General features: G+C 38.7%; 1 long non-coding RNA gene across 2 annotated transcripts in view; it reads right to left on the reverse strand.

Annotated features, from left to right (window-relative positions):
* The window catches only part of LOC125920815 (uncharacterized), a 101290-nt gene that overhangs the window by 44723 nt on the left and 42708 nt on the right, over window positions 1–13859 (reverse strand). For both annotated transcript variants that reach the window (XR_007457213.1, XR_007457212.1), the window contains exons 2-3: window positions 3127–3198; window positions 1692–1788 (exon numbers count right to left, since the gene is read on the reverse strand). This is a non-coding gene — a long non-coding RNA (uncharacterized LOC125920815). The remainder of the gene's footprint in view (window positions 1–1691; window positions 1789–3126; window positions 3199–13859) is intronic.

Raw genomic sequence — 13859 nt, forward strand, 5'->3', positions numbered from 1 at the left:
TCCAAATAAATACTGTTATGCTACATTTTCATGGTCAATAGTGCTCCATTCGTAGGTGTCCCTCGTTTCAAAAACCAATTTGGCTTATCTGTTTGCTCCTCCTTACATATATCTCAAAAGCTGTAACAGATTCAGGGAAACAGATGACCCAGTCACAAATGCTTACTTCTCCAGGGACCTGCCTTTAAATTGACCTTGAGCTTCACAAACCAAAAAGAGCATCTGTGTACCTCAGGACAGTATTAAATCTGGAAAAAAAAAATTAAATAAAAAGGAAACAGGATAGGCAGAGTTGGCCAAAGCAAACAAATACTCAATAGGGCAGCCGAACCAATAGATGAGAATGCAGAACCCACATTAAGTTGCTGGTTTGTTAGGGGGTGTAAGTGGTTACAGGAAATGTCTGTTTAGATTAATGCCACACAATCCTCGGTCTTTTACAAGAAATTTTTTAATGTGATCTTGTCCAACTTTTCATATGGCTTTTTATTTCTGTCCTTTTAGTTTAGAAGATTTTGTTGGTGTTGGGGGAAGAAAGAAGAGCCTGGGGTTCCGTCAAGTAGTACCTGTGTCAAGACAAATTTAATTGTTTACTAATAAATTTTGACGTACTGCTCTAAGTCCCTGCCCCCCTGAAGAGGAAACACACACAACCATGTGGTGATATTCGTGGAATTACAGGCTACCAATGGATAAACTGAAACCAAGTTTTGTATGATTTGCGACATAAATAAAAATCACCGCTACCAAGGGAGGGAAATTACCCCAGTTAAAGCTCAATGGCCTGTGTAGGATCTGCCAATTTTTAAATCTCTAACTGCCACCTATTGATGAGGGCTATTTTAAGAAGTATGAAAAGGTTTTAAAAAAAAAAAAAGGTAAAGAAAAAGCAAAGGTAGAGTCTGATTTTTCTCTGACAATCTGAAATAAACACAAAACCAGAATTTTTGAAAGATATAGCAGGATATAAAAACTATAGATTAAATACTTATCTAGTATTTTCCAGGTGCTTTGCTTAGTGTGGCCGGTTAAAGATGGCTACAAATTCTTTAATGTTTCTCCCATGGAAAGGTGGGGTCTATAATTCCTTCTTGAATCTGGGTTGGTTCTGTGATGATTTAGACCAGTTGAATATGGCAAAAGTATCTCTGTGTTAGTTTCTGGACCCAGCCCCTAAGAAGCCATCAGCTACTGTTTCCCCTTTCTTAGAACGCTCTCTCTGGGAGCCCTGAGCTTCTAAATAAGAAATGATTATTCTGAGAAAACCTACTGAATAGGTCACATGAAGGAGCGCTGGTCTACTGTTCCACCCTTCCGGTCATTCCTACCACATGCCGGACATGTGAACGAAGCCACTTGAAACCTCTCTACCTTCCCTGAATAGCTCATCTGCCAGCTAAAAACCACCGAGTGACTTCAGTTGATAAAATGGAAGAATAAGGTAGAAAAACTGCCCCACTGAGAGCTGCCCAGGTTCCTGACCCACAAATTGTGAGAGATCTTAAAATGGTTGTTTTTCAAAGCCACTAAGGACTGGGGTGGGTATCAGAAAATGTAATATGTATGCTCTTTACATTTGTTAACCTATTTAATCCTCATAATAGTCTAATCATGTAGGTAATACTATTTGCCCCATTTTAGAAATAAGCCTGAAGAAACTGAAGCTTAATGAGATTAAGCAACTCACTCACAGTCACATTGCTAGTAAAACGGCAGAGCAAGAATTCAAGTTCGGGCAGTCTGATGCCAGAATCTATACTTTTAGACATGACATTTTTTCCATCTATCCTGAAAAAAAGTTAAATAAAATCACAATCAATAAATATTCATGGAATGCTATGAAATATTGTAAAATACTCTGATAGGTGTAACATAGCATGGAAAGCATGACCAGTGATAAAAGAGACACGTTCTCTGATGCCCAAGCCAAAACAAACTTCCTTCCTTAATCTATCCCATCTCCTCTCCAGTTGCTTCTATCTCATCCCCCCAATTTCTTTACAACACTTAACCTGATCTGAAATCACCTCATTCGTTAGGCTGTTTATTGTCCTTCTCCCCCTTTAGAACTTAATCTTGGTGGAGCTGGTGTGGTATGGCTTGAACACCCTGTTTTCTCATCCTTTTCAGGATAGGCTCTTAACTCTAAATTTCTCAAGGTTAAATATGGAAGTGTTGAGGAAAAGGGCCCAGAAGAACTCTCCAGTTGTGTGCATTTATTTTGGGAAGGAGACCATAACTCTCAAAAGAATTACTCAATTCAAAAAGTATAAAAAGCTGGGGCACCTGAGTGGCTCAGTTGGCTAAGTGTCTGACTTCAGCTCAGGTCATGATCTCATGATCTCATGGTTCGTGGGTTCGCTGACAGCTCAGAGCCTGGAGCCTGCTTCAGATTCTGTGTCTCCCTGTCTCTCTGCCCCTCCCTTGCTCACACTCTGTCTCTCAAAAATGAATAAACATTAACATTTCTTTAAAAAGTATACAAAACTATTTTAAAAAAGATTGTTTCTCAACCTTTTTTTCACTGTCATCCATCACAAAATACATTTTTCTTAAGGGTCCAATATGTGACCTTGCACACAAACAGAGAAAAACATGGAAACAAAAATTTCATGAAATAATATTTCCTCTAATTTCATGCAGTACACTCTGATATTTTTCTATTTTATTTATTGCTCTTCATATTCGAAATGATGGCCTTGACCCACAAAATTGATTTCAGAACTCACTAGTGACAAACACTCAGATAGTGACAGTTGAGCCACTTAAAAAAAACAACAACTAATTCTAGCTCTCCTTCTGGATGAAGTGTTAGAATCAGTTAAGAAGAATAAGTGTGGCATCTTGGCAGACTGGTAGAAACATCTGAGGGCAGGTGTGAGCTTGTGAACTTCTCAGTCATACTGTGTATCAGGTAGTTGCCCACCGCCCTCTAAGTAAGGTCCACTTTTAGAAAATTTATTTCCATGAAATAAGACTTTCTGCATGTGGGTATGCATATCTATCTGTGTGCCCATGGGCTTCAGGGGTGGGGCAGAGGGATACAGTGAGGAGTATGATAGTCTGATCTTTCACAAAGGAGGTTCTTTGAGAGCATATCCTGTGGCGAATCTACAGATTACCTACCAGAACTTCACACAGCATCCTGTGGGTACGCTGAATAGGGAGGCAGCTAGTACAAGCAAAAGATCACTGCACCTGGAATCAAAAGAAGTGGGTTGGAGTCCTAGTTCTACCACTTGGGCAAGTTACACAAACTCTTTGAGCTTCAACTCCTTATTCTTTATAATGATAAAAATAACGAACTCTGTTCACCTAGCAGGGTTATACTGAAGAACAAATAAAACAATGACTAGGTAGACCTGGGAACTTGTTATTCTTTTCTCCTTAAACTAGTTCCCACTCATTGAGAATACTTACAATTAATGTAGTAATTATTTGCAAATAATTCACATTCATTCAATAAATGTTTTTTTTCAGATAATAATTGTACAACCTCCTTCAACTGTATTTCAAGTATTTCATTTGCTGACTGATGCCTCTTTTCCTCTCAGCTAACCCACTCCATCTTCTGAAGAGAAGGACTTTAATTTGTTCAAAATCTTACTAGCAAGAAGCAGCACCTTGGGATGGTGGGCAGTAGAGCTGACTAATTAGATAGAATAAAGTTAGTAGAGAAGAGAATTAATGATACAGAGGGTATGGTCCAGAAAATTCTGGACTTGGGAGTCAGAAAACCCATTGTTTAAGCCCCAGACTCTTGTTTGTTTGTTTGTTTGTTTGTTTGTTTTTGAGAGAGAGAGAGAGAGAAAGAGAAAGAAAGAGAGAGAGAGGAGCGAGGGAGGGGCAGAGAGAGACACACACAGAATTCGAAGCCAGCTCCAGGCTCTGAGCTGTCAGCACAGACCCTGACGCAGGCTCAAAGTCAAGAGCTGTGAGATCATGACCTGACCCGAAGTCAGATGCTTAACCCACTGAGCCACCCCAGACTTAAACCCCAGTCTCTTAATTCACTACCTATGTGTTATGGGCTGAATTGTGTTCCCTCCCCAAAAATCATGTGTTGAAGTCATATGTGACTGTATTTGGAGGTAGCTTCTTTAAAGGGGTAATTAAGTTAAAGTGAGGGCATTAGGGTGAACCCTAAACTACTATTCCTATATAAGAAGAGATTATAACACAGACATGTACAGAGGAAAGACCAGGTGAAGACACAGAATGAACAAAGCCATCCATAAGCCAAGGAAAAAGGCCTCCGAATAAACGAACCCTGTCAACACCTGAATCTTGCAATTCTAGACTCCAGAACTGTGAGAAAATTAATTTCAGTTATTGAAACCACACTGTCTGTGGTAGTTTATTATGACAGTCCAAGCAGATAATATATGTAATCTTAGCTATGTCATAAGAATTAAATTTGATAAAATGCGCTTTAAAAATTATTATGGGAATTTCTTGTATCTTCATTCTATCAAGGTAAAAGAAAGAGGACTTTGTCACAAGCAAACTCTGACAAAGAAATTTAAAAATTTTTTTTTTAACTTTTATTTATTTTTTTTGAGACAGAGAGAGACAGAGCATCAACGGGGGAGGGGCAGAGAGAGAGGGAGACATAGAATCCGAAACAGGCTCCGGGCTCTGAGCTGTCCGCACAGAGCCCGACGCGGAGCTCGAACTCACAGACTGTGAGATGATGACCTGAGCCGAAGTCGGACGCTCAACCGACTGAGCCACCCAGGCACCCTGACAAAGAAATTATAGACTTTTGGAAATACAAGCTACATCCTTGCTCTAAGAAAATGAGTAGCATCTTCATACCCCTTGCTTAAATTCCCCTTTGTTTGAAAATCCTTCTTGTTTGTTCTGTTTGGTAAATATATTCAAAGATAATAATCTTTGAATGAATTATAGAGAATCTTGTGACTGCAAAATAACAGCAGAAGTGAATTTTATAACTTGATTTCGTCAATGGGCTCACAATCTTGATCCTGGGGAAAGTAACAGAATTGTAACAGCCCCTCTTCTTACTGGACACTAGCCTGGTAGTCCCAATGATGTTCAAGGGTAACAAGGGTAAGCAAGACCCCTCTGACCTGTCCTCCACCACCAAACGGACAGAGCCAGCTTTGGGGAAAAGCACCACTCCACCGATGAAAATTCTACCCATTCAATGAAAGACTGGGAGAGTCCAGGTGATTTCTGCGTGCAGACTGAACATCGCACTTTACATGGGATAAAACGCATGTGAAACTTTTTGCCTTATATCCTAAAATTTCCTTCTTTGTTCTATAGAAGAGGATAGCCCCAGTTCTTTTTTTCATAAGTTATGGTAGGAATGTACAGAAACATTGAAATGCATATGTCCTTAAACCCAAATACATACAAAAATTGTGTTTATTCATGAGTTTGGAGATTTTTAAAAATAATCTTTACCTTTTGTCCAGTACTTTCCAAATATTCTAAATTATATTAAATTTATAACCAAAAAGAGAAACATTAAATTGGCATGCAAGTGTAATTTAGAATGGGGATTACTTGTGATTTAGTAAATGATGCCTGGTAATCATCATGAATAAACATATGAATAAATAAATGAGTTATCTTTGACAACTTGAGAATAAAAGCTAATTTTAAAAAATGACTCTGCTTTCTCTGATGATTGGACCATTCAGAAACCACACAGAGAGCTCTCCTTCTAGGGCACCCTACTTTGCAGTAGGGAGTCCAGGGCATGGCCACCTGTTGTTGTCCTCTTATGGTTCTCTCGCTGATCGTTCTGAGAGTACGATAGCACACAAACCTTAGAGGTCACGTAACAGCTTCCCAAAGAGTTTGCACACATCTGTATCTTTAAATCTTCTCTTGCTATGGCAGGGAATTGCCATTCAATTCTTTGAAAGAGAAACTGTACTGGGAGTTATTATGTCTTATGATGCCTAGATTTCTTTTCACACTCTAGATTGTGAAAATGTGATAAGAGGAGGCAGGTGGTAGAATGATAAATGATCAGTAGTTCCCTGTTAGGAAAAAACACAAGTTAGAACCATATCTACAAGGCCTCATAATGGCCTCTAGTGCTTACATCTCTTAAGCATCAATGCATTTAAAGTCATGTCACAAGATAGAACCACAAAAATATATTATGCAAGCCTTGATTGACAAAGACAAATCAGGTGTGTATGAGACCATACATCGATTTGCATACACATTGCACAATTGCATCAATCATGGCTTTTGGAGCACTGTGTGTGTGTGTGTGTTTTAAACATGGCCTTTGGAATCAGGCACATACCTAAATTCAAATTATGGCTCCACAAATTGCTACCGTGTGATCTCATGTAAGTTATTCAATTCATTGAAGAACTACTTATTTAGTGATTTTCATGAGCCAGGCACTGTGCTAGGTGCAGGAGGTATTAACTATGACTATAATAGTCATGGTCTCTGCTATTATGGAACTCAGTATGGTGAGGAGACAGGCATTAAAAAAATCATAGAGGGGCGCCTGGGTGATTCAGTTGGTTAAGCCTCCAACTTTCGATTTCAGCTCAGGTCATGATCTCACAGTTCATAAGTTCAAGCCCAGCACTGGGCTTTGCGCTGACAGTGTGGAGCCTGCTTGGGATTCTCTCTCTCCCCCGTCTTTCTGCCCCCCTCCCAGTTGTGCTGTCTCCATCTCTAAATAAATAAATAAACTTAAAAAATCACAGAAATTAATGTAACAAAACACCACTAAGTTACATATATCCCCCACAGCTTTTTATTTTTTTATTTTTATTGTTTTTTAGTGTTTATTTGTTTTTGAGAGAGAGAAAGAAAGAAAGTGGGGCAGGGGTAGAGAGATAGGGGCACAAAGTATCCAAAGCGGGCTCTGCACTGACAACAGAGTCCCGCTCGAACTCACAAACCTTGAGATCATGACTTGAGCCAAAGTCAGATGCTTAATAAACTGGGCCACCCACATGCCCCTCCCCACAGCTTTTTAAACCATTCTAGTGGCTAGATTGTCTGTGTAGACCAAGGTGTAACTAGTGGAGATTAGTGGGTAGAAGCTAGACCAGAAATAATTGCTATGCATTTTGAATGGAGAATATAAGTGCTATTGCCTCGGGGAACTGGTGGTGGGAATTCTAGTGCACTTGTATTGGTTGCATCCTGTGTGATGGTGAAGTCAATGTGAGGAAGGACAATCAGAGATTTTAAGAAAAATTCCCACAGAACTTTGCAGATCAGGGTTTTGGAATAAAATGTTATGGAACTATGGTATGCTGTTCCTTTTTTTGGTCTCCAAATCTTAAGAAGTGCCTCTAAAGGCATCACAATCCCAGACTTCAAACTGTACTACAAAGTTGTAATCATCAACACAGTATGGTACAGGCACAAGAACAGACACTCAGATCAATGGAACAGAATAGAGAACCCAGAAGAGAGAACCCAGAAGAGAGAACCATAGAGAAATGTATGGCCAACTAATCTTTGACAAAGCAGGAAAGAACATCCAATGGAATAAAGACAGTCTATTCAGCAAGTGGTGCTGGGAAAACTGGACAGTGACATGCAAAAGAATGAACATGGACCACTTTCTTACACCATACACAAAAATAAACTCAAAATGGATGAAAGACCTAAATATAAGACAGGAAGCCATCAAAATCCTCAAGGAGAAAGCAGGCAAAAACCTCTTTGATCAAGGCCACAGCAACTTCTTACTCAACACATCTCCAGAGGCAAGGGAAGCAAAAGCAAAAATGAACTATTGGGACTTCGTCAAAATAAAAACTTCTATACAGAGAAGGAAACAATCAGTAAAACTAAAAGGCAACCGACAGAATGGGAGACGATGTTTGCAAACGACATATCAGATAAAGGGTTAGTATCCAAAATCTATAAAGAACTTATCAAACTCAACACCCCCCAAAAAACAAATAATCTGGTGAAGAAATGGGCAAAACACATGAATAGACGCTTCTCCAAAGAAGACATCCAAATGGCCAACCGACACATGAAAAAATGCTCAACATCACTCATCATCAGGGAGATACAAATCAAAACCACGATGAGATATCACCTTACACCTGTCAGAATGGCTAACATTAATAACTCAGGCAACAATAGACGTTGGCGAGGATGTGGAGAAAGAGGATCTCTTTTGCATTGTTGGTGGGAATGCAAGCTGGTGCAGCCACTTTGGAAAACAGTATGGAGGTTCCTCAAAAAAATTAAAAATAGAACTACCCTACAGCCCAGCAATTGCACTACTAGGTATTTATCCAAGGGATATGAGTGTGCTGTTTCCAAGGGACATATGCACCCCAGTGTTTATAGCAGCACTATCAACAATAGCCAAAATATGGAAAGAGCCCAAATGTCCATTGATGGATGAATGGATAAAGAAGATGTGGCATATATATACAATGGAGTATTACTCGGCAATAAAAAAGAAGGAAATCTTGCCATTTGCAACTATGTGGATGGAACTGGAGGGTATTATGCTAAGCGAAATTAGTCAGTCAGAGAAAGACAAATATCTTGTAACTTCACTATAATAGGACTTTAAGAGACAAAACATATGAATATAAGGGAAGGGAAACAAAAATAATATAAAAACAGGGAGGGGGACAAAACATAAGGGACTCTTAAATATGGAGAACAAACAGAGGATTACTGGAGAGGTTGTGGGAGAGGGGATGGTCTAAATGGGTAAGGGGCATTAAGGAATCTACTCCTGAAATCATTGTTGCACTATATGCTAATTTTGATGTAAATTAAAAAAAAAACTAAAACTAAAAATAAATTAATTAAAATTTTTTTAAAAGTGCCTCTAAAATGTTTTTCTTTTGTTTTAAAAAATGCTAAGTGATTTTGGACTTATATAGTAAAATTATGGCAGGTCTAGGACAGCATCAGAAAGGGTCTGAGACAAAATCTATCCATGTGGATGAAAATACAGTAGATATAGCAGAGATAAATAAATACTGATATACAGAATGCTGCTATGAGAGCAAAGAGCGAACAACCTATTTTAGAGGGATGAGTTGAGGAAACTGAGAACCGATGTTCCAGCAGAGACCTAAATGAGGAGAAGCAGTAGCCAGGCAAATTCTGAGGGAGTGCATCAGGCAGCCTGGGTGCAAACAGCTCATGTGAAGGAAAGACAAGTGTGCCGCTTCTAGAAAAGAAAGACAATCATGAGCCTGGAGTGGCGTGAGCAAGGACAAGGTGGTAGAAGATGAAGCTGGAGAATTGGGTGAGATCAGAACAGCCAGGGTATGGTGGGTTGGCTTCCACAGAACATCACAGAGCAGGATTTTACAGGGAGAAGCAATGTGAATCAATATGCATTTTAAGAAGGTACTTGTGGCTACTATGTAGATTGGATGGGAGCCAGAATAGAAAAGAGGACTGTTACTACAGGAGGCTAAGTGAGGGATGATAGTGCCTTGAACTAGCAGGTTGACCCTGGATATGGTGTTAAGTAGACTGTTCAAGTTGTATCCTGGGGATAGAATCAATAGGGCCAGTGATGTAAGTGGGGGGTGAAGGGATGGCCAACTTACCAGTAGAATAAAGGGACAAAAACAAAAACAAAAACAAAACAAAACAAACAACCAGGATCCACCATACAGGCTCACGGTGAGCATAAAATAAAAATGCATATCAGGTGCACATAGGAAGCATTCCTCATTTGTAAGCTGTTATTATACAATAAATAAGCAGTTTAAAATGATTTTCAGTCATTTTATTTTTTAAAAAAATTGCCCAGAAGATGAGCATACTGCCTGGTCAGGAGTTGAAGAATATTGAGCGTTGATACTTGGCTAATTCTGAACACTTCCTTTAGATGCACATATCTTTGAAGGTACTATTATTTTTCACTTGTTTGGAATGACTGCCCATCACTTTACTACATCCTGAAAACAACCCCAATCAGAGGAGAGCTGTTTACTTTCTGAAGGCATGAAGGAATCAGAGAGATGACAGTTTAAAGGATGAAAACTTTCATTCAAGACCTCCTCATAAATAGTCCAAAGCATCCATAAAGTTGGTGCATTTCTCATGATTCAAACGGGTAAACCCAATCGAAAGATTTTAGTAACCTAACTTTTTGCCTCTGTATCTTGAGATCATAATTCTGAGAGAGTTTTCTTACATATGACAAATACTTGACCTTTTGTAAAGGTGTCATTTTCTCAACATGACTGTAGGAGTGACAGGAGAGGTGGCGGGTCAGAGAAGCCAATGAGTGCTATTTGCATCTTAAGAAAAGGAAAATGCAAATTGCAAAAGTGCTATGCACAAGACAGAAAAATAGATCATTCCTGGTCACTCGTCCAAGCTGATAGACTACCGCACCCCATCAACGAAGACCTCTGGTTGTTTTCCCAAATAAAATAAGCATTAAAGGGTCACTTTTTTCCACAGGTGTCTTTCTACTTGTCAGCCTTGTTGTTTTTAAGGGTTTAGTAATGAGCAAAGAAGGAGGCATAGGTACTTTAGAAAAGTCCACATTCAAGTCACAATGGTGTGATAAAATTTCTCAAGGCTTCTGACAGAAGGAACTGCAAACATACCATGAGCCCTGATGACAGAGAACTCAGAAGGAGGACTTTCTAAAAAACTGAACAGACTCATTGAGTCACCCAGATCTGTCTTCCTGATTTTCATTGATTTATTTTCAAAGTTTCTGCAACAATTAATTGGTCATTATTTACAATATCCTTCTGGAGTGAATCAATGCTATTATCCCTGATGTAGTTCAATACCGTAATATTATCTCAATAACTTTTCATTCTACTTACTCTGTTCCCTGGTCTGCAAGGATGGCTTCTTACCATGACAGCTCCTCATGCAAGTTAGCTATTGATATTTTTAAACAGTCTTTGTATTAGTGGGTTTTCTACTAACTAGTAAAATGGTGTCCTGCCAATCCCAAACCTAAGAGGGTTAGACCTTTAATACCTTTAATGTCATTGGCTGCCAGACACTCCAAGAGTGCAAGACTGTTAGAAAAGTCCACCACTTCCTACTGGCTGTTCTAGTGCCCTCTGTGGAACTGCAGAGAGCATTCAGTGTTTCATGCCACGTTCTGACATAACAAAGGGGCTGTGAGGTCTAATGCAGATGGACAAATGATCCTCTCATTGGGGTAATAATGAGACGCTACTGCTTATCTGTACATACAACCGAAAGTTCCCTAATCGCGATATATTGTAAGCACCTGCCTCGTCTGAAGCAAACCCCTGTTCATTTCTGCATGCTTTGTGCCAGTCACAGAACGCGCTTTCAAAAATGTGTGATGGATTGAACTGAATTCAGTTTAAATAAGGAATAGTTTGCCCATTTGGCTTTTTCCTTTTCCCCAGGTCAATAAAATGGCAGCTAACCTGGTTGTTATTTTTCAGGTGCTCTCAGCTGAAAGTGGCAAAAAGCCAGGTTGGTGTGATGAGAACTGATAGTGTATTTCTTCTGTTCCCAGGCTTCTGGGTCTTTGCCACAGGAGAGAGTGGCAGTGAGCCAGAAATGGAAGCCAGAATTGCACAGGGAGCACAAGTCTCTGCCTTATACTAAAGTGTCGATAATTATAACTTACTCAAAGCTAGAATGCTAGTACGAAAGAAATGAATTAGGTACATTCACAACTCTGGAATATTCTGATGGAATCATCATAGGTTCAGAAGTTAAACAGAAATGAAAGAAAAGTTAAAACATTTGTTGGAGTTTCCGTTATTTCATTTTACAACTTACCTCTAGGAAATCTCCGCAGTTGACCTTCTTTATTAGATCTATAAACACTTTTAATACAAATGATACCTAACAGGGGTTCCTGGGTGGCTCAGTCAGTGGGGTGTCCAACTCTTGATTTCTGCTCAGGTCAGGACCTCACTCACAGTTTATGGGATCAAGCCCCACTGTCTCTCTGCCCCTCTCCACACCCCCTTTCTCTCCTTCTCAAAATAAATAAAATTTAAAAAAAGAATGATACCTAACATAAGTTATGGCTTTCCCTTTGATCCCAAGTTTACAACATTTGTACCAACAAACTTAAGTTGAAAGGCTACAGGGGAGAGAGTCTGGGTGGTCTTTCATATAGAAATGAAACCACATGCCAAGAGCTCAGTTACAGAAGAATAATGCCTTGCAGGCTCCAGGGTATGGAACAGTTCTCATGGTGGCAGCAAGGTAAGCGTTAGGCCTCTGAGAGAGAAAGAGCTGTAATTTTTGAGATCTGAGGTTTAGAGTAAAAGACTTGTAGCAGTGGTTAATTTTGTTACTACGAACACAAACAGAAATCACACACACACAAACACACATATACACACACACACAGACACACACACACAAACTGGGAATATTAGTTATACAAGTAACAGATATTCATCTATGCCCTCATTGGCATAATTTATATTGTCAGTACTAAAGGGCTCAGATAGATTCAAAAATTAAATTTAAATTGGTGATGTCTGACAACAGTTCCATGAGCACGCAGATACAATTCACGTGAGGCTACTCTCTCTAGCTCCTTCCTTGACTGACTTTCTTTGTTCTTTCCTTCTTAATTTCTATGACCATATTCATTCCATCTGCATTTGAGTCCTACCATTGATACATTGTGGGCATAGTAGTCTAAACGCAATGATGAAAGAGTTAAAGTAATAGCTAAACTTTTTTTTTATAGAGTTGTGTACTTAAACTACGAATTGACCAGGAGTCAATGGACCTATACACTAACCCAAGCTCTTCTAACAGGTATTCATGCGATTATTCACATTTGCTAGCTCACTGGACAACGTCTTAAGTAATCTGGGCCTCGATTTTCCATCTGTAAAATGAAACCAAGAGTCCATTTCCTGTCCACCCCTTAAGGCTATAGGATCAAGTGAGAATACATACATGAAAGCTTTTTCCAAACTGGAAAGTGCCATAAAATACCCTTGAATTTATATTTATGGTCAGGAAGCATGAACTCATATCTACAATAAAAATGAAATAACACCAAGTGATTATTTGGAAATGTAAAGATAAAAGGTTGAAAGCAATCTGTAGGAACTAAGTCAAAATTATGATAACATCAGCAATAAGAATGTTTAATGTGATCCTATTTACATCATGGCTGAAGTCTGGTAGAGGCAGAGGGGCATTTGAATTGTGTATAATTGTCGATATATTGTTGATTTAATACCCAAAGTTTGTTTGACTGGCAAATATCACAAATGCTAAGCTAATTTTGAAAAAACATCATACCACCTTCTTGTGACCCCCAATCTCTGCCCTATGCTTTAAGTTTCATTTCCTGTTCATTATATATTACCCTCAAGGTTATAAGGAAAGGAATAAAAAGGATGAGTCAATAATAAATATCCTCACCAGAAAAATAAATACTGAACTGAGACTGTTGTTAATAAGAGTATCACATGTAAACACAGATTATTTTTCTTCCCCATGTGGCAATTAAAAGCACTCAACATTGAAGTTCTTAGTTTTTTTTTTTTTTTTGTTAAAGCACATCAAGAAACTGGAAAAAATTCAGAGAACAACAACCAAATTAAAAAGTTTAGTAAATAAAGAAGGGTTGAGAGTGGGGCAATCTTAGATATGAGAAAAATAAAACAACTAGCATGGTAAAAGGTCAAGGGAATATAGAAAATTTAGAACCATTTTGCATAGCAGGCAAAGAATAAAATACAATTAAAGTTCTTACTGGTATGACCTACTGTTACAAAAGAAAATACACAGCAACATGCCAATTATTTAGTTTCATTTCAGTGCAAAAAAAATCCCATTCTTAAGAATTAGCTTCAGGATTATAATTGTAATCATTCACAATGCCAACTTGTTTGAAATGTCCAAGTCACTTCCAT

The sequence above is a fragment of the Panthera uncia genome, chromosome C2 (assembly GCF_023721935.1).
Source record: "Panthera uncia isolate 11264 chromosome C2, Puncia_PCG_1.0, whole genome shotgun sequence".
Taxonomy (NCBI): Eukaryota; Metazoa; Chordata; class Mammalia; order Carnivora; family Felidae; genus Panthera; species Panthera uncia.